The sequence below is a fragment of the Heteronotia binoei genome, unplaced genomic scaffold, assembly GCF_032191835.1.
Source record: "Heteronotia binoei isolate CCM8104 ecotype False Entrance Well unplaced genomic scaffold, APGP_CSIRO_Hbin_v1 ptg000323l, whole genome shotgun sequence".
Taxonomy (NCBI): domain Eukaryota; kingdom Metazoa; phylum Chordata; class Lepidosauria; order Squamata; family Gekkonidae; genus Heteronotia; species Heteronotia binoei.
The window spans coordinates 817,396-842,138 of record NW_026800017.1 but is presented as its reverse complement, the minus strand read 5'-3'; the positions used below and the strand labels follow the sequence as shown (position 1 = coordinate 842,138).

General features: G+C 40.2%; 1 protein-coding gene across 1 annotated transcript in view; it reads right to left on the bottom strand.

Moving 5' to 3' along the window:
• The window catches only part of LOC132590593 (transcription regulator protein BACH2-like), a 249,148-nt gene that overhangs the window by 101,839 nt on the left and 122,566 nt on the right, over positions 1 to 24,743 (bottom strand). Inside the window, exon 2 of the mRNA XM_060263537.1 lies at positions 3,707 to 3,861. The gene's annotated coding sequence lies outside the window, so the exon portion shown is untranslated. The remainder of the gene's footprint in view (positions 1 to 3,706; positions 3,862 to 24,743) is intronic.

The following is a 24,743-nucleotide window of genomic DNA, read 5'->3' as shown; positions in this document are numbered from 1 at the left end:
AAAACAGGAGGAAGATCAAAGGTAGGTTCATGAATGGTTGATTAAGGAAGAATGAGGCTGGGAAAGAGGAGAGGATATAGGGATTTCTAGGAGGAGGGAAAGAGAAAATACTGCATGGGGAAGTGAGATGGTCCTGCATGTCCTTGAGGGTTGGCTACCATGCTAGTGGAGCTGGCCTAGTAGCCAGCACCACACAACAGGTAAGTAGAGGCTGTCAGAGGGGAGAGGGAAAGCTGAAGATGAGGTGGCAGTAAGGGTAGGTTGACTCTTAGGTGGGGAGGACAGAAGGAAGAAGGAAAAAGGGAAAGGCTATGGGGGCTTTCAGAGAAAGAAATAGTGGGAGAGGAAGAAATTAGATCCTCCCCACCTCCGCTACCTAATGTTGTACATAAATCAGCCAGTATCATAATGCCCTTGTATAAATCGATGGTGTGGTCTCATTTGGAGTACTGTGTGCAGTTCTGGTCGCCGCACCTCAAAAAGGATATTATAGCATTGGAGAAAGTTCAGAAAAGGGCAACTAGAATGATTAAAGGGCTGGAACACCTTCCCTATGAAGAAAGGTTGAAACGCTTAGGGCTCTTTAGCTTGGAGAAACGTCGATTGAGGGGTGACATGATAGAGGTTTACAAGATAATGCATGGGATGGAGAAAGTAGAGAAAGAAGTACTTTTCTCCCTTTCTCACAATACGAGAACTCGTGGGCATTCGATGAAATTGCTGAGCAGACAGGTTAAAACGGATAAAAGGAAGTACTTCTTCACCCAAAGGGTGATTAACATGTGGAATTCACTGCCACAGGAGGTGGTGGCAGCCACAAGCATGGCCACCTTCAAGAGGGGGTTAGATAAAAATATGGAGCAGAGGTCCATCAGTGGCTATTAGCCACAGTGTGTATGTGTGTGTGTGTGTATAAATATATATATATATATTTGGCCGCTGTGTGACACAGAATGTTGGACTGGATGGGCCATTGGCCTGCTCTAACATGGCTTCTCTTATGTTCTTATTGTCTTAAAAAACATCATAGTACATAATTCTGAATAAAACCTCATCTTAAAAATCTTTTCATTCATTTCAAAGGAGAAAATACTGCATAGACCCCCTCTCTCGAACTCCCTAAAATTTCCAACTTGACAGCTGGAAAAAATGGGGAAAATTATAGAAATATTACACTGCTACAATGGTCTACGTATGCCTCAAATGTTTTGTTTGCTGCCAGAGCATGTTGTTGGAGCAGGTCATAACGCTTCATCAGGATTAAATCAACAGCACTATCCCCTCCAAGTATTCTTAACGCCCTCCAACAGCAGTATATTCTTGAAGCTTCTTCAAATGATACACCATGGCACACATATGCTTGCTACTGGATGTATATTTGATAGGGAGTAGCAAACAATATATGGTCAGAAATCATATAACTGGGCACACATTGCAATTTTCTGGGTAAGCACAAACTACTTCACATGTATGTGTAAAAAGTATTATATGTGAAAGTGTCCTCAATAAGGTTATGATTTAAAGTCCAGCTTAGGACATCACAATTGTGAATGACAGATGTCGTTATACAGAATATTTCAAATACCAAGCTTTGATCTAGCACAATTTTCATTCCATGAATTCCCTCTGGGTAATCCTGGTAGAATTATTTGAGCAGCTGCAAGTAGTCACATGACCCTACAAAAATGCAACTATGGATATGGGACAACACATTACTCAGCCCTGCCTAAAGTAGCAGCAGACCAAAACACAAACACAGCATAAAGAATAACTTTTCACACATGATAACAATTTGAACAGCACTTTTCTATGTATAAAGTTGTTATAGTTACTGGGTCATTTATATGTATAAGAAATGTTTCTGGTGAACAGAATTAGGCAACTGGGTAAATTGTATAGCCAGTTAAGGATTCATACCTGGATAGCCCATAACCAAGCAACACTATCAACTGTTCTGCTCTCCACACAAAAATATCCATGCCTTTGCTCAGTACTGTAGCACCTTTAAGACCAACAAAGTTTTATTCAGAATGTAAGCTTCTGTGCGCATACACACTTTAACAGACAATGAAATGGGGGTACAGTGAGCAGTGCTGCATATAGCTAGTGGGCAGTGGTTAAGCATGCAAAATAGTACAAAGTTAGAATCCAATGGCAAAAATTCTAACTTTGTACTATTTTGCAAGCTTAACCACTGCCCACCAGCTATATGCAGCATTGTACCCATTTCATCATCTGACAAAATGTGCATGCACACGAAAGCTTACATTCTGAATAAAACTTTGTTGGACTTAAATGTATTACTGGATTCTAACTTTGTTCTGTTGCTTCAGACCAGTATGGCTGCCCACCTGAATCTATTTGCTCAGTACCATTTTTGTTTTTTACTCTGTTGTGCAATGATATGCAGCCTCTACAAAGCAACTCTTAAATTTTTAGTCACATGTAAGATGTACACAGATTGGACTTCATTCAGTGCTACTGAACAGTTTGTTGCCTCTGATAGGAGAACACTGTGGAGAAACACTGCAGAGCAGCAACCTGTGAGTGGAAGAAAGATTCTGCACAAGTCTGCAAACCATTTTTAAAATTGAACCTCACTCATTCCTTTTTACATGATGGGAGCGGTTTCATCTTTAAACACATGCAGGTGTTGCTATCTTGAGTACTAGGGCCACAGCTTTCAGTTAAATGGCACCCCTCCACAAGAAAACAACAGTAACACAATGATATAGGAGAAAATATTCAAGACAGAGTAGTACTTTGCTGTCTCCTACCATGACACACAGCCAGTTTCTTGCCATCCTGGATCTGTCCTAGGCCTCACACATCCCAAACATAACACACACATACTGAAATCTCCCTTGGTAATCACTATGATGTTTCTCAGGATTCTGGGAGGTGCACTGCCAACGACACAGCTACAACTAAAATACAAGAAACTGGTCTCCTGATTTGCTCATGGCAAGATAGGAGCCATTTGAAATGTGCCATCCACATATAGGCACTCCATAAATCAGAGATTTGAGTTAAGAGCTAGTTTCTCTAGGGGAAGATTGAACTATCAGATTATTCTGCTACATAATAGAATCCATGACAAAGTGAATATTCAGAAATCTGCTACATAGCTAGCTTTGTGGATGCCATGCAAGCATTTGAATGGGGGAAGTATCTGAAGGGGGGAAATAACCCTCTGATTTTGCCAGAAAGCTAATGGACACTGACCCCAGTGTGGACAATCACAAAAGTCACTAGGTTGTAGGAAAGGCTGTTTGTCAGAATTCACCGATGGCATATGCACTGCTGGAAAAGTTTTTAAAGATCAAATAACTTTAAAGTCTCCATGTCTAACTGTGGATTATTATTCTGAACACACACACACATCCTAGCATTCTTTTGAGACAAATACCTAAGCTATTTATAAAGTACTTTGTGCCAAGCTTTGCTGTGGCAGAAAAGGTACTTATAAAGCCCACAAAATGACAAAATTACATTCTCCATTTAGTTTTTTAAAGAGACAATAATAGTACTTCAGGATCAATTTATTCACAGCCTCATGTTATCTACTGAATTACAGCTTTTAGGATGTTTTAACAAGCACTATAACACTACGTAGATTGACTGTTTTTCCTCCTAACCAGACAGAAATACTTTGTTTCCACAGTCTTTTATTTTTAATGATGAAATAAGCATCAGCAGGACTTACATGTAACTTTCCCAGGATCTGTGCTGGCTAATATTTTCACGAAACTAGGAAGTGGACGAATGGAGAAATTAGCAGGTTACAACAATCCATTAAGATATGAATGCCCAAAGATTTTCAGGACAAGCTTCCAGCTGCTCAGCTTAGGTGGTGGCAACCTAAAACATAATTAAATACACACCGTTCAGAAACAAGCTTGCACCCAACACTTCATCTTCCCCATCCCATCCCAAAAGGAAAATCCCATTAGAAATTAAAAACTACATCTTCTCTTGTTGTTCAACAATATTAGGGAAAGTAATGCCCATTCTCAGAATGCTTTGATGAAGAATTAAAGACGGTCTTGCAGTAAGTCTACAAGAATTTTTAATCTATAAACTCTCACATTGGTTCTGCTTAAATTGACTTTTGTTAGTAATCTGTAACCTAAAAGAACATAACCAATTTTTGTTATACTGATACTTTCCACAGAGACTAGTAGTTATTTATGAGCACAGATATATTGTAGCTCCTATGGGATTCATACCATTTTCTCCCACCTCTCATTGTGGAAGGGCCAATTTACGCTCCATCCACCTGGGGAATGTTGCATGGCTTCTCAGTTAACACTACTCAGTTTGCCCAGGTGGATGTTGCATTGGTGTGCTAGTTAAACATGAACTGCTTTGCATGTCGGGCAGTCCAGTTTAAATGAAAAGTTGGGCATCAGCAAAGTCCCCTGGGTGAACTGCTTTGCCTTACCAGCATTGTCTTTAAATTGACTCTCAGTCATGTTGGGTAGCAGGGGAACTAGCAAGTGCTGAAGCACTTTCGTCTTTCTTGTGGAAAGGAGAGGCACTGAACTCGGGACACATGATTGCTGCAAATATTAGCATGCTGCCAGACTCATAATTCCTTCTCATATGCATGCTCATCACTTGTTTCTTATCGCTCATTGTCTGGCAGCTGAATTTGTGAACTGAGTTTACTGAAAATTACTGCTTTTGAGGTGCCATAAAAGGTTGTCTGTGATGGCTCATTCATACCTACAGGACACCACTTGAAAGTGTAGTAATCAAGTGACAGACAACAATGTACACACCAGTCATCAGTTACACATCCATAAAAAGCAGATAATAATGGTTCATCCTAAAGCCTTGCTCTGAGGATAGTTTTAAAGGGGAGCCATTCAAGCCCAGTAGCAGCTTAGAGACCAACAAGATTTTTTAGGTATGAGCTTTTGAGAGTCAAAGCTCTCTTTGTCAGACACTAATGCCCTGAATACCCGATACCTTGCTCTGAAGATGCACAAGACAAGGGAAACTTGTTGCTCTTCCTTATACCTCAGTGTCTCCCTTCAGTTTGTTTCAACTTTAATTGAAAACACTGTTGTATTCATATGAACATATGAACATATGAAGCTGCCTTATACTGAATCAGACCCTTGGTCCATCAAAGTCAGTATTATCTTCTCAGACCGGCAGCGGCTCTCCAGGGTCTCAAGCTGAGGTTTTTCACACCTATTTGCCTGGACCCTTTTTTGGAGATGCCAGGGATTGAACCTGGGACCTTCTGCTTCCCAAGCAGATGCTCTACCACTGAGCCACTGTCCCTCCCCTTTGTCCCCCCTACTTTGTCCCCCCTAATATCTTGACTTAACCAGAAATGACTGTCAAATTTAGGGATGGGCAAGGACTGATAAAATGAACCAATATTTGAGCATGAACCAGGTTGGTTTGTGTTTCATTTTGAACCAGTTTGTTTGGTCACATCTTTCCTGAACCAAAAAAACAAACTGCCTTTTTTCCTTGGAGGTTCGGGTGGTTCATTTTTTCAGTTTGTTCTCCAGATAGCCATCAATTCAATCAATTTCTAGGCAATGCCGAGAGTGGACTTGTGGAGAGTCCTAGAAACACCCCAAACAGTTGTTCATAGTTTGATCAGCAACTCTGGGAGTCAACCATAGAGCTGCTGTATGGGAGCATATATACCAGTATAATACCATACCCTGACTCAGCTGCTTTCATTTTGCAGTATGAAGAGAAATGAGTTATTTGTCATAAGAGCAGCAGAAGAATTGTTTGCTTCATGGTGGATTTTAGGGGATGCTTTGAGAGACTTCTTTTTTCCCCTACACAGCGGGACAATGTTTTAAACACCTCTCCCAGCTGGGAAGCTGTTACTTGCTGTGGATTCAGAGACCAAACCTGAAGCTGGAGCTGACCTTTCCTTGGGGCACCTGCTTTGAGAGGGGCTATAACTCGGACATCCTAAATCCAATCTTCACCAAACTTGGAGGGCAAGTGAAGGAGAGCCTGCTGAAGACTCCCTGTGGCAACGAACCAACACAAACCACCATTTTCCTGGTTCATGCCCATCCCCAGTCCACATAGCATTGAGGAGTCAACCCATCCATTGGCTGATTCTGTGGCTGAGTGGAATCACCTTGTGATTATTTCAGAGCAGACTGACCCAGTCTCAGTTCTCAGTCTCAGTTCCCCCAGTTCCATCATCAAATAAACCTGACTAGCTCATAATATCATTCCATTCCCATGAATACTGATTGGGATCACTCTTGTAATTCATCCTGGAAGAAATAAAGCTGCTACAGCATTAAGAGAAAAACTGATACACTCAGCTAAAGCATTTCTGATGAAATAATTTTACAGTAGTGAAATGTCTATTTCACATCTGAAAGAAAAATCAAATATGGATTATATTCAGCAGCAACTACAAAGGCTCAGAGAGCATTATGTTTTGCAGTTCTTTAAAGCAAACACACATCCAATTTATTATTTCATTATAGGAAAAGTATCATGAAAGGGGGGGAAATCCCACTGGCAATGTCTCTGCAATATGACCCGAGGATATGATACACAGCAACCTGCTGAAGCCAGGAACGTCTGGGACTGAGTACAGTCAGTATGAGAGACTCACGGAGTGCCACGATGGAAGAAAGGTGGGATGCAGTTATAATACTCAAGATCTATTTGTTATACTTACCTCCCACTCTTCTTCTACTACAGGATTAAAAAGCAAAACAAAACTCAGCTACTATATTTGACTCAATATACTGAAATAGGGTTCCCTATATAGACCAATTTTCATCTACTTTTACTCTAATCAGACTTTTAAGAAACAATTGTATTTGCTCTAGTATACTGTGACAGAGAGAAAGTAGATTATGGAGGCAAAGGAGAAGGGCTTTTTTTGTAGCAGGAACTCCTTTGCATATTGGTCACAAACCCCTGATGTAGCCAATCCTCCAAGAGTTTACAGGGCCTACTGTAAGCTCTAGGAGGATTGGCTATATTAGGAGTATGTGGCCTAATGTGCAAAGGAATTCCTGCTACAAAAAAAGCCCTGCAAAGGTGAGTAAAGGGCTTTGTTCCCACTGACGTAAATTTGTTTCTGGCCTGTATTACTTCAAACTGCCGGGGGGGGGGGGGGGTGGAGGATTCGTCATGATTGAATGTTACTCCATACACAAAATTTCCTCCACACTGAAAATGAGACATCATAATGTTTTAGCTTAACGATTTCCACAGCATGCTGACATGTGGAGAGCATTTTGTATTTGGTGGACTGTCTTGTCAAATGAGTATCCAGCATGGTGTCTGAAGCAGTGCAACCTAGCCACAAGTACACCACATGTTAAGAACTTGTCCTTTGCCGTTCTTGGAAGGTGTGATTGATGTTCACTGCTGTAAAAGCAAGGAACTGCATCCCAAATACTGCATTCCCCTTTTGCAAATGTCTTGCTCTCTATTTCTCTCCCTGTGTTCCCTTAGATATCCTTATACTACATGGAGCGAGCCAAAGCAGATCAAATTTAACACATGATCTATAAAATGAAAGCAGGAATTTCTCTGCTCAGGGGGTCAGGCAAGGGTAAGTGGTAACCTAATCTTGTTCTAATGCGTTGCTAAACATCTGTGTCTGGTCTACTCCATTCCACATAGCTTATACTGCCATTCTGAAATGAGTGACTAACAGAAAATACCGTACCTACCTACTTAGATACATTGAATACACTCAAAAAAGAAAAATGTACACGTTTAACACACTTAGCATCACTTTATGAACAATTCCTTAATTTTTTTAAAAAAAATCTTCCTTCTCACTCCAAGCACACATAATCAGATGGGGACAATGGTATGCAACTGAATTAGTGAACTCAAGACAGATGGAATGTTAAAAACAAAAAAAAACCCATTAAGAACCATTTGGATTAATTATGAAAGATATATTTCTGTACAAACTAAGTATTTCTCCAAGGCAGTAGACTCACAATGAAATCCTAAACATATGTGAGACAGGGTGACATCAGTCTGATAAAATTAAGATCTCTTGAATTCAGGCCTCCTGCTTCAGAAAGAGGTGGTGGCTCTGGTTGAGAATACCTATCTCATTAAAAGGTTTTTTTCTAGTTTTGATCCGATGCTGTGCTGTTCTATACACAGGTGATTCAAAGGTATGATTAAAGTTATAAGTTCTATTATGCAGAGCTGTCCTTGAAGATAATTTGCAAGCTGCGTGCCTATTGTCTGGGTACTGATAATGTGACCATATTCAACAGGTCTCACATCCCAGAACTGCTGCCAGTTTGCTTCTAAGATATATTTTAATCAGCTGCTTTTAACCTTTATAGACCCTCACAACTGGAGGCCACATTACTGAAAGTATAACTAGGTAAAATCAAACATCACCAGGTATCAGTTGGGAAACGTTCATCCTTTATTAAGTTTTTGTTATTAAACAAAACTATTCTTCCCCAGCTAGTTTGTAATGGAATTTTTGATATTGCCAGACTGAGTTTGCTATTTTATTATACAATTTGCAGGGCTTTAAATGACACATTATGGTTTTGCTATTCTCAGTATTTCATGAAGTGTCTTGATCTTTGGAAAGGAGATACAAAAACAACATAAACTTCCCAGTTTCCATAAAAGCTGGAGTATGTACAAGAGGAAGAAGTACATTTCATCTTACCTGAATGTGCTTCTAGCTCTGTCCTGCCCACTGTGTGTTACCAATGTGCCACTTGTGAACTTGATTTGTTCTAGTTAGTGCTGGGCTGAGTATGCTATGTATTAGTCAGCAACCAGCAACACCATTAATCAAACAATGCAACAAGGTCATTACATGGTCTGTGCAACGACTAATGTTTCTGCCCACTGAACTGAGCCAAGCCAAGACAATTAGAGTGGAAATGAGACTCTTAAGAAGAAAAGATTCAAACATCTATATAAATGTCCTTTCATGCAACAAAGAGAAACATCTATATAGTGCACTTGAAATGATCAAAGCACTTCATGTACATTAGCTCATCAACCCTTTCAACAGCTTCTAAGACATGCCAGTACTGTTAGTCCAATATTGTAGATAATACTGACTTACAATAATATTCATTATTTAACTATCATACAGTATGTGGGAGGATCACCTTGAAAACAACTCAGGAACCTCAAAGAGTATTGCAGTTTCTACCTGCAGCCGACACAAATTCTTAGTGATCTTTCCTAGATCAAGTACAATCTGCTGCTTTTGACATTAAAAGGCTTAATCAGCCTATGTCCTTAGGGAGCACCTTCTCCTACATGCATCCCTCTGAGTGTTTCTGTAAACTGGGACCGATTTTGCACTAGGGCTTGTTCCAAGTGGAGAGCCCTTTTGCTCCAGGTGCTTCTCTCCATTTTCCCACAAGCTGCCACGGAGCTGCGAGTTGGCTTGCCGTTCTCCCGCGGCAAGTAGAAACCGGTTGGTAAGAGGATCTTGCTTGCTGCAGAAATGCGGCGGGCCAACTTGCAGCTCTGGGCCAGCTTGTGAGAAAATGGAGAGCAGCCCCAAGAGCAAAAGGGCTATCCACCCAGAATGAGCCTAGTGTGAAAGTTATCACCACTATCTACAATGAAGTTACAGTTTACAAAAAACAGAGCTTTTTCAATAGTGGCATCTGCACTGTGGAATTTCCTCAAAGGGGAGGTTCACTAGATCCTCTTCATTAAATCTTTTGGCGGTCAGGGAAACTCTTCTTATTCTGCTACCCGTTCTCTAATCTAAGATTTCCTAAAACGGTATTTTCCCTCAACTAATTCTCAATTTGTTTTTACAACACATATGGTGACCATTTCTAAAGCTACTTGATATTGTTATTACTACTATTTAGCTTTTTGTTTTAAGGATTAGGATGGTGTGCTGCTTTGAAGACTTTACTGGTAAAAATGGTATATAAATATATCATCTTTATTCTTAGCGGACTGGGGAGGAGGAGCAGAGTGAGAAATGGTAGCTTACGTAAGATCTTCTCATGAATCATGGCTTTCCATCACACAGCAGTATACACCAATACTTACAGCATCATAAACATATCCCATATTAATAATATTCCTTTCACTAGCCTACATTCCCAAGCCATTTTAGTTTATCAAAGATTTCAGGTTTTCACGGCTGGTAACATCATCAGGGTTTGTAGAATCTTTCGGGCTCAAGTGCCGTGTTCTACTGGAGAAAGTTTTTCTTCCAGACGTTTCGTTCTCAGCTGCGGAGAACATCCTCAGTGGCGTTGCAGCCGGAGCAGGCGCTCTGACCTGTGCTCTGACCAGGCGCTCTGACCTGTGCAGCCAAGAAGGTCAGAGCGCCTGCTCCGGCTGCAACGCCACTGAGGATGTTCTCCGCAGCTGAGAACGAAACGTCTGGAAGAAAAACTTTCTCCAGTAGAACACGGCACTTGAGCCCGAAAGATTCTACAATCCCTAATCATTTTAGTTTACCTTGTATATATTTTGCAGTAAAACAATGAATTCAAAGAAACTGGATTCAGCACAGATATATATTTAAAAGGAGTCAGAAAGATAATGCATGAGTTTTAAAAAAATATTACTGAAACAGAAGCTCCCTGACTGCCTTCACTGATGACATTTTGAAGATGGTCATCAAAGAGAACAAAAGGCCCCTTTTTTATCCAGGACATTCTCCTAATTAGTATTTGTTTACTTTAAGTGGCATCATCAGTACACTACGTAGCACTGTGGTGTCGTTGCATCTATCAAGTGATGCATCTGGCTGAGATTACTTTTGAAAGAAGCCCTATGAATTACCTTTGAAAGAAGCCCTATGAAGAATAGCACCTCCAAAAAAACAAACTATGGGAGAAGCTCTAGCAGTGTGCAAGTACATGAAAATTGAATGTTTATATATTCAAGGGATGTTTCAGGAACTATTCTACCTTCCCCATAAAAGCAGTATTGTCACTCCTGACCAATCAAAATAGCTTCCAGCACAGCCATACTTTTATACACTATCTTCAAAATTTTAAAAAGTTAACAAAGATGTGGGTATTTTTAGGAGTTTTGCTGAAACAGGATTAGCAGTTGATGGTGGAGAGACCATGGGAGAAAAATGCTATAAAACCCTCTCCTTGAAGGATTTTTGTAATATTTTTTTTAAAAACAGCTTGATATGATTTTGCATACAAATTCTGATAAGAAGACGACTTGATACTTCAATCCCGCCACTCTAATAAATTTTCCAATAAGCCTTCCATATATCCGCAAAATGACAAGTAGGGGGATTTTTATAAGCAGATAATAAGCTTGAGAAGAAACCAAGTTTACTATGCTATATATTTTTATGTCAACCCTAGGTTGTTTTATACATGCTTGTCCCTCATATGAGATTTTTTTTTTAGCCATATGGCTGCCCCTGAGTTTTAGTGAAAGGTGCATGTCTAAGAGTTCCAAGATCCACTATAAAAATTCATATGAACATTGATGTTTTGTTTCACATAAAGCCAGCAACGTAATTGTTTTAGGAAGGAGTCAGAACAATTTCAGATGAGAAAGTATCCAGGTATTTTCATACCTGGTACATATTTTCATTTTTAATTCTGAAGTTTAGCTAGATGAAGAGAAGAAAAATCCAGATATGGAAGACTGATCTTGATTCTGGCCATATGAAACGTCTGCTAAACCAAGCCATGCATAAAAAAGAATGCTTTGCAGTTACTATCAGTCAAGATTAGGAATGGGCCAAAGTTGAAACTTAAGAATTCTATTAACTCCTCTACATTTGGAAAGCTTCACACATTAGAAGGCAGAGCGAAACCTCCTGATTTACACTTGCTGTCTTTATGTTCTTCCCTGCAACCTAATTCTAAAGCTGGAAAAGCCCTCACCCCTCAAGGGCAATCAGCAGCAGGGAAGGCTTTCAAGGTAATTTTCTTACTCTGAAACAGAGGGCTGATTTCCCATTTATTGTCAAGCTCTCTAGAAAAACTCAAGGTTCTCTGGGAAGAAAAGAAGAGATATCAAGGTTAAGCAGGAGGGCAGGGGGACTCTCACCAATTTCTAATCTGGAACATTTCAATGAGAATGGCTATGATAAAGGCTTTCTTTCCATTCAGCTTCACCATGTTTGTGTGAAAAAGAAAATGTTATTTCTGACTTTGGGGACAACTACCATATATGCCCATGACATATGAAAGTCACACCTCTGGCTTATAGAGCTGAGCCAAACAATCTTCTTAGTTCCATTACTGACAAAGAAGTCCTTTCAAACTTTGATGAGCCCTCCCTCAAATTTTTTTCCTGCTTTAAATCCAAGCCCTCAAGGGACAAACACAAGGATTTCACAGCTTTCTTGATCCCAAGGCTTGACAATGCACAGCTCCCTGGAGCCTTAAAAAAAAGGAGCATTTATAGCAGAGGTGTCGAACTCATTTGTTGTGAGGGCCAAATTTGACATAAATGAGACCTTGTCGGGCCGGGCCATGTGTATCATAAAATGTAATGCCAGGTAGCGGACATATAAACTTTATAAAGGACACAGACACAATTAAAGATTTTTTTAACTTAAAATAAAACATGCTTAAAATATTAGCACACTTGCAATATTTTGTTTTACAGTCTGATAAATGTCACCTCTTGCTATGAATTATTGCATCAAAACCTGCAGACAATGTCTGTGCTGTACCAGTCTTGAATATGTGCTGTTCAGGTGTGCACATCTGTAAGTTGCAAACCTACTTTTGATTCATTGACATTCATTAGATATCTCATGGTCAATGCTTTGAGCCTAAGACCCAGAGGAACATGAAGCAGCTAGGCCTTGTGGGCTTTTGTACAGAAGTTGCTTCCATGCACTAGCCAAGAACATGTGAAGGTACCATGGCACAGACTGAGGGCTATGTGCTTGTCTACAAAACTATAATTTTCCCCAGAAAAATGACTACAACTAAAAAAAAAAATACAACTTCCCCGCAAAAAACAACTATAAGAACAAAGAGACAGCCATGTACAGTGGTCAGTGTCAGCCTACTATTTGGGAAGTCTAAATTCAAGACCCCCAATCAAAGGAAAATGTGAAAGAAAAATTAAGGAAAATTTGCTGGGTAAACCTGGGGTGGAACACACTCTCAGCCTAATTTTGATATTTCTCCTCTAAATAGTTCACATGCTTTCTTATTGAGAAAGACTGGAGGGCATGAGTACAGTGAAAAAGAGGAGGGGGACCCAGTTACACCCATAACAAGCCCAACAAAACTCTCTATCTCTTGCTGTAGCAAGGCAAAAAGCTCACATCTTCACCAAAACATTGCTAGTCTTAAAAGCACTTTTTGTAGCTCTCCCGATGGTGGGGACTGGCAAAGGAAGCTCTGGCTCTTTCTTTCCTTCCCTGGGGCATGAGGAGGGGGAGAAGTCTCATTCATTAGAAGTTAGAGAGGCTTGTCTCAGTAGCTCTGCAGGGTGATTAATTGAGCCTGGCAAACTTAAACTCCCTCATTGGCTGAGGCTGCTCCTCCCTCCTCCTCCCTTTGGGAAAAGGGAGGGGGAGAGGGAAAGGCTGCTTTGCTGCTCTGGCCTGTCCGGGGAGAAACACAAAATGGCGACCGAAAAAAGCAGGCAAGGGAAAATGAAGCAGATGGCAGCCAGTTGCTGGAAGGCCTGATTGGAGCCCTCTGCGGGCCTGATCCGACCTGCAGGCTGTATGTTTTACACCCCTGATTTAGAGACTTTGCCTGAGCATGATTAGTTCCTATAACCTGGGTGAAAAGCAGAGGGGGGGTGGACTTTGATTCTCATGAGATTTCTGATGAAAAATTCCCTTTAACCAAACACGCACATTTTGATGTGAAAAGTGAAACTTGTAAAAAGTTTACTCAACTCTATTCCTTTCAGTATTGATGGGTCCTGAAGGAAACTTTTGGTATTATAAATTTAACCATTTTTTGAGAGAGAGAGAGAGAGAGAGAGAGAGAGAGAGATGCTCACAGTGCCTCTATAAAAATAAACATTTTAACAACAGGATTTGTTTTGGTGGAAGCTCAGCAAAGGATACGATAATTTTACTGTAAATCAATTTTATTATAACATCCTCGTCTCTGGATTAAAGACACTTTGTACAAAATTTATACACTCAAGGACACTTGACAAGGGAGCAACAAGATCTCTACTATAGAAACTGTTCTTAACAGTGCATATGAGCCATAGATGCCAAAGTGCTTCAAAATGCAGATGCTGGCAGAAAGATGCTCTTGTTCAAGTAAATGAAATGGTGCTGTTTTCAGAGAACTACTGTGACTGTGACTCTTAAAGACATTATTCATTCACATTTAACTTGGATGTAAACATCCAGAAGGTTAGGTTTAATAGAGTAAAAATACCCTTTTAATGGTTCAGATTCCATGCCAACTGAATGCAGTTCAAGATCTAACACTTTGCGAGTGGAAAATATCCCTCTTTAAGACACTGTAAGATAAATGGCTTGCTTCGGTAATAAGTAGGGGGGTAGAGAGAAGGAAAATGGGAATGGCCGCTAAAAAATTTCACAACATAAATACAATTTTTTTTTATCAAGTAACAATGGATTCACATGAACATATGACCATGAGGAAAGCTACCCATTAGCAGATTACTGTCAAGTAGCAAAGAGAATTTTACTGCTCTCTTGTATCTCCAGAATTCTGACAGGGTGCAGATCTGTGAAAAATTCTCACCACTTAATGCAACACAAAAATGTCGATCATAAAGTTACATGCACACTGAGTTAAGTTACCATGTTCATTACAGATGGATGTGTTACATGCAGTTGTCATAATGGCTTGATGGAGAGCAGAGTTGTGAAGATAAAACTGATTTTTATTTTCCCAATTATTCAATATGACCAGCAGGTTAGGTATTTAATTGGCTTTTAGATCGTATGCATGTGCTCTGTATTTGGTATTTTGAATGTACATATAAGCTGTGAACAAGCGGGCCACACATATTTTCCCCCTTCTGGCAACTCATGAGCCAATATTTGGAACTCAGTGAAAAATAACAGGTTCTGATGTATTTATATCCTATAGAATGAAACATACACCGGAAATACATTCACACTAACATATATGCCAACATAGACATAGAAACTTGTTGCTCCCAGAATAGCAGCTGGTCTATCAATGCAATCACAGTAAGAGTTCGAGGGTAAAAAAGTCCATCCAGGAAAGTCTGTTGGGCTGGTACTGCCTCAATATGTGCAGAGCAATAAGGAAGTGTGTTGATCCAACTATAAATTTTTCTCTGCGGCTACGTGAAGCAGTTTTTGTGGTGAGATCAGGCTGACGAAGGATCGAAATTGTGAGATGTCCTAGGAGTATGATCCCATTTTCTTGTGGAATTCTGGATTCCTTGATAGTTGCATGGAAGACAAGAGGGTGTAAGATTAACATATTGAGGCAGAACCAGCCCAACAGACTTTACTGGATGGACTTTTTTAACCCTCAAACTCTTACCGTAATTATATTAATAAACCAGCTGCTATTTTGGAAGCAGCAAGTTCCTACGTATTGAAGTGATGTTATACTGCAGGGGTGGCCAATGGTAGCTCTCCAGATGTTTTCTGTCAACAACTCCCATCAGCCCCAGCCATTGGCCATGCTGGCTGGGGCTGATGGGAGTTGTAGGCAAAAAACATCTGGAGAGCTACCATTGGCTACCCCTGTTATACTGTCTATCCCAGCAATATATGATTTTACAAATATGTTAGTGTAACTGTGATTATATTTCCGGTGTTTGTTTCATTCTACAGAATATTTGGAACCCAGCTGCAGATGTAGTTCTACTCTTAGGTGCTGATCAGATGTGTAGTTTAATTGGTTGTCATTGCTGTTTCCTACTGGATTTAAAGTGAACAATCAGAATACAACATCTGCCTCTTGTTACTGAGTCATCATGCTCCTGCTCTAATCCCTCTTCAAACTGGATTATTTTGTTACCTGATCCACTGTGGTATTTTTTTTAGTTGTCCAGTTTCACTCCCCCCCCCCTTTGCTGTCTGAACCATCCTACTGCGATGTCAAGTCACATCTGGGTGTCCAAATGCTTTCCCAGCACGAATGCGGCTTCAGAAGCCTTAGGCTTCTGCTTAATGTCCACCATTTTTTTAACTAGTTACCTGTATGCGCATAGCTGCATATTCGCACATCGCTCTCTCTCACACACACACAGGAGCTTGTTTTCTTTTTTAAAAGCTTCCAAAGAAAGACCCCTGTGTATCGCAGCTTTTTTCTGTGCTTTGCAGCACATGAAGTGAAAAGGGGGTTACTTGAAAAGAAGTAAGTTTTTTTCCCCAGAAAAGGAGGGGGGGCAGTCTGAGGATGATGCTTATGACTCCAGTTTTGCTCAAAGCTTTTAAATAAAAATGCCAGCGGCACACAGGACCAGGATGAGGCTTCTCTATTTTCTCCCCCCACATTTTTAAAATGCTGAAGTTTTCAAATGCACATTTTAAAAAACACTTTCCTCACACTGACTGGACTACATATCCCAGCTGCCTCCTCCAACAATCCCATTAGCCACCAGCTGCTGCCATTCTGTCAAGAGTTTCAAGTGCTGCTTCCCATTACAGCTTGTGCATATGCTCAGAAAACAAATAGGGGGGAGAGCTCACTGCCATACTCCCTGGTTGTTGAATTTGATCAAACAAGAATGGGGTGAAAGTGCACTGAAGCAGGTTAAGGGACTAAATCTGATCAGAACTCTCCATTACAAAACCCCCACAAAAAAACCTGGATCAAATAGAAATGGGGCCAAACTGGATCAAGCTGCATGTCTGATCACAGCCTTAGTGTTATGTGAATCAACAGTCCCATGAAATTCTGCTGCTTATGCGTGATATATTTAACAAGGGTAGCCTTACTTCTGAGGCTCACTACCTTGTACAGAAAATACTGCTGATATCAGAAAAATGTTGACAGTTGCTCCTATAAGTAGGGGAAGAGATATACTTGCCAAGTCTCATCCATGTTCTGCTGGAAACCATGGCAAAGCTGCAAGACCTGACAACATCACATACAATCAGTGCCATGGCCTGATACACCAGGAACCACTTCTATGGAAGAACGTCTCCTTTGCCCATGGAAGGCACCAGCTTCTATCTGGCATTTCTAGTTAAATGCAAAGGAGGCATTGGGGAAGAATGTGGAACACCAGTGCTAGCCATCTAGCTTGACTTCAGCTTCATAGTGACTGCAGTGGATATATTCCTTTCCCTGCGTTTTTTTTTTTTTGAGGGGGGGGTGTCACAGCCTTCCTGCTGCTGTGTATACTGCTTCCTGATTAATGATATAACAACAACAACAATTTTCCCTGCTTGAGAGCAACCAATGCGCTTTCCTGCTTCTGCTAGCACTACAGTTTGATTTACTTGTGACTTGTACAAGGAAGGAGAATCCATTACTATGGTATTGGATCTGGGGAAGGTCATACATCCCTAGACATCTGAATGCTTTCATTCAACAAAGTGTTATGCTTATTGGCCTCTCAAACCCATTGCTTAAATGAATGCCTGATCCTTTCTGAACATCTTGTGTAACACTCTGTTTTACCCATCCTTCTTCAAGCAGCACACAGACACCCTCCTTACACAATTATAATCTTTTGAGGAACAGAGCTTCTCCCCACAAATGACAAAAATTACAGGAGTCAAAGCCCTCACTTTTAACACATTATATAAGATGGTCCTCAATATTCACATCCCAAATTTGTTCAGTATAGATTCAGGGCACTCAGCTTCTAGCTCCTGAAAAATTCAAAATCTCTGTTACAGAGAATGAGAACTGATTGAGTCAATTCTGAGGTCCTTAGTGCTTTTTTGCCCCATCCCTTATTTTTCTTGTCTGCCACGCTGCTCATAAACTAGCTTTCTACTGGTAACTCAGATGGCAAACACCCTTTTCAGCAGAAATGTTGCAAGCTGCCCGCAAGCTAAAGCCTACATCAAATTCAATAAAGCACTGTAAAGTCACAAGAATACAGATGAGCTGTTATTCTCTTGTCCCCAAGGCATGCTGTTGGATCAGGCTTCCACTGATGAGAGTAAGTTAAGGACTGGGCTGTACTTCAACACTATGAATGTGAAGCATGTATTAAACAACAACAAAAAATTTTATGGCCTCAAATGTAGTAACATCCTGTCTTTGCTAATACTTCCAACAAGTTCTATCAAAGGCTGTGACTGAATTAGACAGGCACTGCAGGAAGTGGAATCATTCATTAGGAATTTGTTCTTTAATCCAAAAATTAGATGTGCCAGACAGTTCCAATTTAGTACTTTCCATACAGAGAGAGGGCTGAGTGAGCTGCATGAAGAGCAATATATGACCAGTGTATTTGAGACCACAGATCTAATACAGTGCATTTGTAATCCTTTCTTAGGGTTGTCAATCCCCAGTTGGGGACAGAGGATCCCCTGGTTTGGAGGTCCTCCCCCACTTCCGGGTTATCAGAAGCAGGGTGGGGTGGGGAATGTCCAGTGAGAACTCCATTATATCATATGGAGACCAGTCCCCATAGGGTACAATGGAGAATCAACTGTGGGTATCTCGGAGGGTTGTTTTTTTAAGGTAGAGGCACCAAATTTTTAGCATAGCATCTGGTGCCTCTCCTGAAAAAAACCCCACCCACCTCCACAATGTTACAAATATTGGACTGAGGGGTTGAATTCTATGAGCCCCCAAAGAAGGTGTCACTATCCTCCATCATTTCCAGTGGAAGGAAGGCATTTAAAAGGATGTGATGGCCACAACTCCCATCAGAATTCAATTGTGCTTGTCACCACCTTGCTCCTGGCTCCACCCCCAAAGTCCCCAGATATATCCTGAATCAGACCTGGCAACCCTATCCATTCTCTTCTTTATGATTCAGATTATTGCTTTGTTTCTCTCTGCCTGCCATTCACAAAGTATTTCTGCATCTCAGTTTCAGTCATCAATTTAGCATGCATCCTGACCAGAATGACTAAGAATGGGAACAGATCATACTTGGCATTTTGACTCAGATATTTCTTTTAAATGATTACAGTAATTCATATCCTTCATATACTTAATGCTGACATCAAGTCAGACGGATTCATTTTATTACATACACCCAAAGCAGTTCAGTATCTTCACTACTGCCACTTTTCCGACAAAGCCTATAATACAAGTAACTTCTATTAAGAGAAAAGTATTCCTAAAAAGAGAGCAATATGAAACTGAAATTCGGAAACTGCCATCGTACTTTGCATTTGAGTCATCCATTACTTTTACTCGTTAATAAATTGACACTGCATCACTCAGGATGGCTGCTTTGGATTAAATTTGGTTTTTGTCTTTTTTGCGGTTTTGTTGCTGTTTTTAAAGTTTCTGTATAAACAAAGTTTATAATTTTACAATCTGACTGTGAAGAATATCTGAGGCAGATCTTGTTTCTTCTAGCACAAAACAGTCTGGATCATATTTTAAAATGAATCTGAAAGAGATAGATGCTATGGTTAATGACTAGATTTTTTTAAAAAATGCCATGACTAACTCTGACTTTCAAGGGAAAGTTAGCTAAAAGGAAGTTTTGTCTTACTGTCTTCCTTCATAAGCTTCCATCAGAGATCTCACAGTGACAAGAAAAACAGCTGTCTAAAATTCCACAATAAAAACTCCTTTTAGCAACAGGTGGGGATTCAAAGAGATTTTTTAGAGGAAGTAGTGACAGATTTTTACCCCTGTTACCGTAAGCAGCACATATACTGTATTTTATTCAAAAGCATCACTCATCTTCAAATGTAGTTTTTATGAACAGTGACATGATTCATACATAATGTCAAATCACAGTTCAAGTGCTAAACGAATGACTTCTGTGTTCGCACACTGCCTTCTTTAAAACTCCCCTCCAATACCATATTTTGAATTACTCAACTTGCTTCCTGACAGCTTTCATCACTGTCCAACTTTCACACCCATATAAAGTAGTAGAGAATACTAAGTATGAATTATGTTGATCTCTGTAGCCAGAGACTTAAGGATGATTTCTTGCTCCTTCATGGCTACCTTTCCCAGTCTCAATTTCCTTTTGATTTCTTGATTGCAGTCTCCCTTTTGGTTGATGACAAATTAAAGGAATAGAAAATCTTTGCCAATTTGGTTTCTTCATTATCCACCTTAAAGCTGTGTAGCTCCTCAATCGTCTTTATTTTGCCTTTATTGATGTTCAACAGTGATCCTGCTTTGGCATTGTATGCCTTTCACCAGTCTTCACTATTTTCTGCCACTGATGTGATGTCAACAGCATTTCTCAAACTGTTAATGTTCATCCCACCAATTTTCACTCCACTTCCATCTAAAACTAATCCAGCTTTCTTTGTGATCTGTGTATACACAAAACAGACAGGGAGCTAAAATACATCCTTGTCTGATACCTTTGCCAACTGGAAACTATTCTATTCCTCCATATTGTCTTAATGGTAGCCTCTTGTTCAGAATATAGGCTGCTCATAAAAACAACCAGATATTGCGTGGCGCACCCATTTTTTTAAAAACCAACTATAACTTTTCATGATCCACCCAGTCAACAGCTTTGCTGTCATCAATGAAACATAAGTTGATTTTCTTCTGAATTTCTCTTTGAGTTCCAGTAATCAGTGTAAATTTGCCATATGATCTTTAGTGCCTCTTCCTTTTCTGAGCCAGTTGGACATCTGGCATTTCTCATTCTATAAATGGCAACAGTCTCTGATGTAAGATTTTGAGCATCACTTTACTTGTGTCAGAAATTAATTCACTGGTCGAATAGTTGCTGCTTTTTACTTTAGCAAAACCGTAAATTGCTATTACATGAGAGATGTGCTGGATTAAACCCTGTGGAGGCCCCTAGGCAGTCAAAATCTTGCAAATTATCTCAGAGTTGGAGCACAATTTATTGTGGAGTTGGAGTGCCCCCACTGCAGCCTGCAGGCACCTTTTCAAAATCCCCTTTGACAAAGCTGCAGGGGAAAGGCAGAGAGAGGCAAACTTGGTGACGAAGCTAGCAGCCGCCGCACAAGGCAAGTTGGGAAAAGAGCAGATCAATTGCTGGCTGTGTGTGCAGGCTGCTGATACAGTTCTCTTGAGGGATGAGAACAGGCTGGAGCAGAAGAGGGAGGAAATGTGGCCCAGTGGTACAGCATCTGCTTGGCATGCAGATGGTCCCACGTTTAACCCCTGGCATATTCAGTTAAAAGGATTAGGCGGTGATGTGAAAGACCTCTCCTTGAGACCCTGGAGAGCTGCTGCCAATCTGAGTAGACAAGATTGACCTTGATGGGTCTGATTCAGTATGAAGCAGATTCATGTATTCAAGAGCAATTACAATTAAAACAAGGAATAATTTTTAAAACTTGCACTGAATTTATTTAAAACAACAACACTACAGATCCTGTCTTATGCAGGGAAAATCAACATCTAAGCACAGTCTCCTTTCCCTCATTCTCTTTGCTAATTGCTTTTGACTTATCCCTTTTCTCTGCTTTAATGTATTTATCTCTCATCATACACAGAACTTTCTGAAAATCTGCTGGCTAATTTAACCCCACCTCCACCCCCCAGTATTGCATGAGAAACATTGCATGCGGGTGATTAGGAATTTGGCATTTCAGGGCTCTTCAGCACATTTCCCTCCTAGCTGATTGGCAGGGGACAAGGCAGAATATACTGTAGCAATAGTTATGCAGAAGTCAACATTCTTGAGCAGAAATTCTACTATTAAGCCATTAAGGCAACAGATGGCGACTCTATACTTCTCACCTGTGAAAATAGGGCAGGGCAGAATTTTCAGCCATCAGAGATGCATTTTATAAGTACAATAGAGAACAGAATGTAAATTACCAACAGTCACAGGAATAAATATTAGTATGTGTTGTGCATGATAAGCAAGGAGAACAACAAGCACAAGTGGTTCACTCCTGCTCCCCCCCCCCCACCCCGCTCCCATTTCCCTACCATGTCTGTTTGAGAATTTTAGGTCTACCCAACACCGGGTAGCAGCTCCTTACCAGCCTGGGTAGGTGAGAGGGAAATTTCCCCTTCCAGTGCGATAGAAAAGCACAGGAGCATTACTCCTGTCACTCCGTATCTCTTATGCCTGAAACAGCCATCAGTAATGCAGAACCAAGGAACAGAAACATGTTACACCTTATCACAAGTTGCTTTTTAAACAGGGTTCCCTATGTTTTTGCAAAAAAAAAGAGGATTTTTTTTTTCCTTTACAGGAAATACCCTGTCTTCTTGTGGGTTTGTGAAAGGATTTTTTCAGTATTAGTTCTCATGTTTCATTATCTGCTGGAGTTTTGGTTTTAATTGTGGACCAATTTATCTTGATATTTTTATTTTTAAACTCTGTAGTCTAGCCACCTCAAAACTGCTGCTGACAGGCAGGGTACAAATATGCAAAATTACTCATCTAAGTACACTGGAATTAAATGAATTTGAATTAAAGTCATTCTGCATATGATTGCATTGTTAAAGTAATATAGTGACCAGAATAGCAGTCTGTACATGTTACTGAATATTAAGGTATGTATGTTTGCCATACCTAATGGGATTGATGTTCTGATTACGGTTTGCAAGTATCAGAATGACAGAATTACATTACAATGGAGGCAGATTTATTTCTTTAAGGACAGAAATCTATACATAGTGTACATTTAAAAACATATGCAACTAGCACTGCATACCAGAAGCATGACCAAGTGATAATCTAAACCTAAAACATTATGAAAGACAATAGAACAAAGTTTAAGTCCAGTGGCACCTTTAAGTTTAACAAAGTTAAATTCTGGGTGCATGGACATGAAAGCATATACTCAGAATTAAACTTTGTTGGTCTTAAAGTTGCCTCTGGACTCAAACTGTTCTATCACTTCAAACCAACATAGCTACAAATCTGAATCTATTAATCTATTATGAAAGACAGAGAGTGCACACTGCACAGTCCACACTGTTAGAGTAGGGTTAAAATTTCTAGTAACTTGTTTTCTTGCTTTCTTGGGCATAGCACACAAACACATACTGATGTAGCCAAATTTTCCAGCAACCAATTAAACATTCTTCTTCCACCTTGCACATGAATGAAAATGGGCCATTGGACACTTTTCATGAAAGATCCTTCTCCACTGAGAAAAGGAGGATATCTTGGTGCGTGATTCCCATTATCCACTTAGGGAGGCAGGAATTAGTCCCCCCCCCCCTTCTTGCTGTGGGAGTCACCCACTCTTCAATTCTGGCAACTCTGAAAGCAGTTAATCTAATTTATATTCTACAATTGGAAGAAACAGGTAACATACATCATTAAAGCAAGATAAATAAGAAATGGTTAACTGTAGAATACTTAAGACAAGAAGAAATCCTGTAGAAATTGGTTGTTCATAGAATGACTGACAATGATGATGGGAGGGACAAGATATCCTCCTTTTCTTAGAGGAGAAGGACCCCTCATGTTAAGTGTCCAATGGCCCATTCTCCCTCTGAGAAAAAGAGGACATCTTGGTGGGATCTCCCACAGTAGTGCAGCACTGGTTTCTGAGGTGATACTTCCTCTCCCTTTCAATTCACAGAGGCACCTTCTTTTAACAGAACAACATTCAGATTATCTAATCCATAGGAGGGTGAATAGGCTGATTCTGGTTGGCAAGTAAGATGATATAAAAACTAAGTTGGTTACAGTTCCCTTAAGCATTATGTAACCAGCAGGCTGCTTCTCCTCCTGGTGAGAGAAAACTTGGGATACCTGGCCCCTTCACTACTGCCTTTACTGCACTGACAAAAATCTTAAAGCGTGGACTTCATCTGTTCAGTTCCCATACTGCCTCAGTCCAGTCACTGTAGAGTTTATACTCATGAATTAAAGTTAGCTCTCTAGATTGATGAGCAAGATGCTAACATATGTGGGGTGGACTTCTTGGGTCTTTGCTGCTGGGTTCCCCTTTATTTGAATAAAGTTCTGTCTGCTTCTTGAGCCTCCCTGCTGTGTCTTTCATTAAGCATTGGCACAGGAGGCAAAGGTCCTATTTGGGCAACAGATCCTGCTTTGACCCTCTTATGAATTCCCAACCTACTATATCCCTGAAATTGACTAACCTGCTTAGCACAGGTCAAGCTCTACAGTTGCATCTGTTTTAACCCCTCTGACAGAGATTCTTACCTATGGTATCCACAACAGACAATTCTGGAATTACAATACCCACCTAATGTAGTAAGGAAACAAATCAACAATGCCAGAATGATACCAAGGGACCCAAATGAAACAACAACAAAACACCACTGATAGTAACGTATAGCTGTAAGGCCAAACCAATTCAATGGATCATTAATGACCTGCAACCTATGCTGGACATTAATACTCCTTTCTCACAGGCATTGGAAGGCAAAACCTTTTCTTGCCCTTAGCCTTCTAACCTTAAACAACTTATCACTCACAGTAATGCACTTCCTAACATGGACTCTGGGACCAGGGCCTGCAATAAACTAAGATGCCAACTCTATCCCCATATTCACTATGACAACATAAACTCCAGGTCTAAACACCAGCCATGCCATCTCAGGTTCATTCATGCGTTCATCTTTATTATTTATTTATTACTTTAAATTTCTATCTCGTCCTCTCCACAAGTGGACTCAGGGCGGCTGACAACATTCACATTCACAAGTTAAAACCAGTTAAAACCAATAAAACATAATTACAATTTAAGATTTTAAAAACATTTTGTGGTGCTGTACCACTACAATATAGGCGAG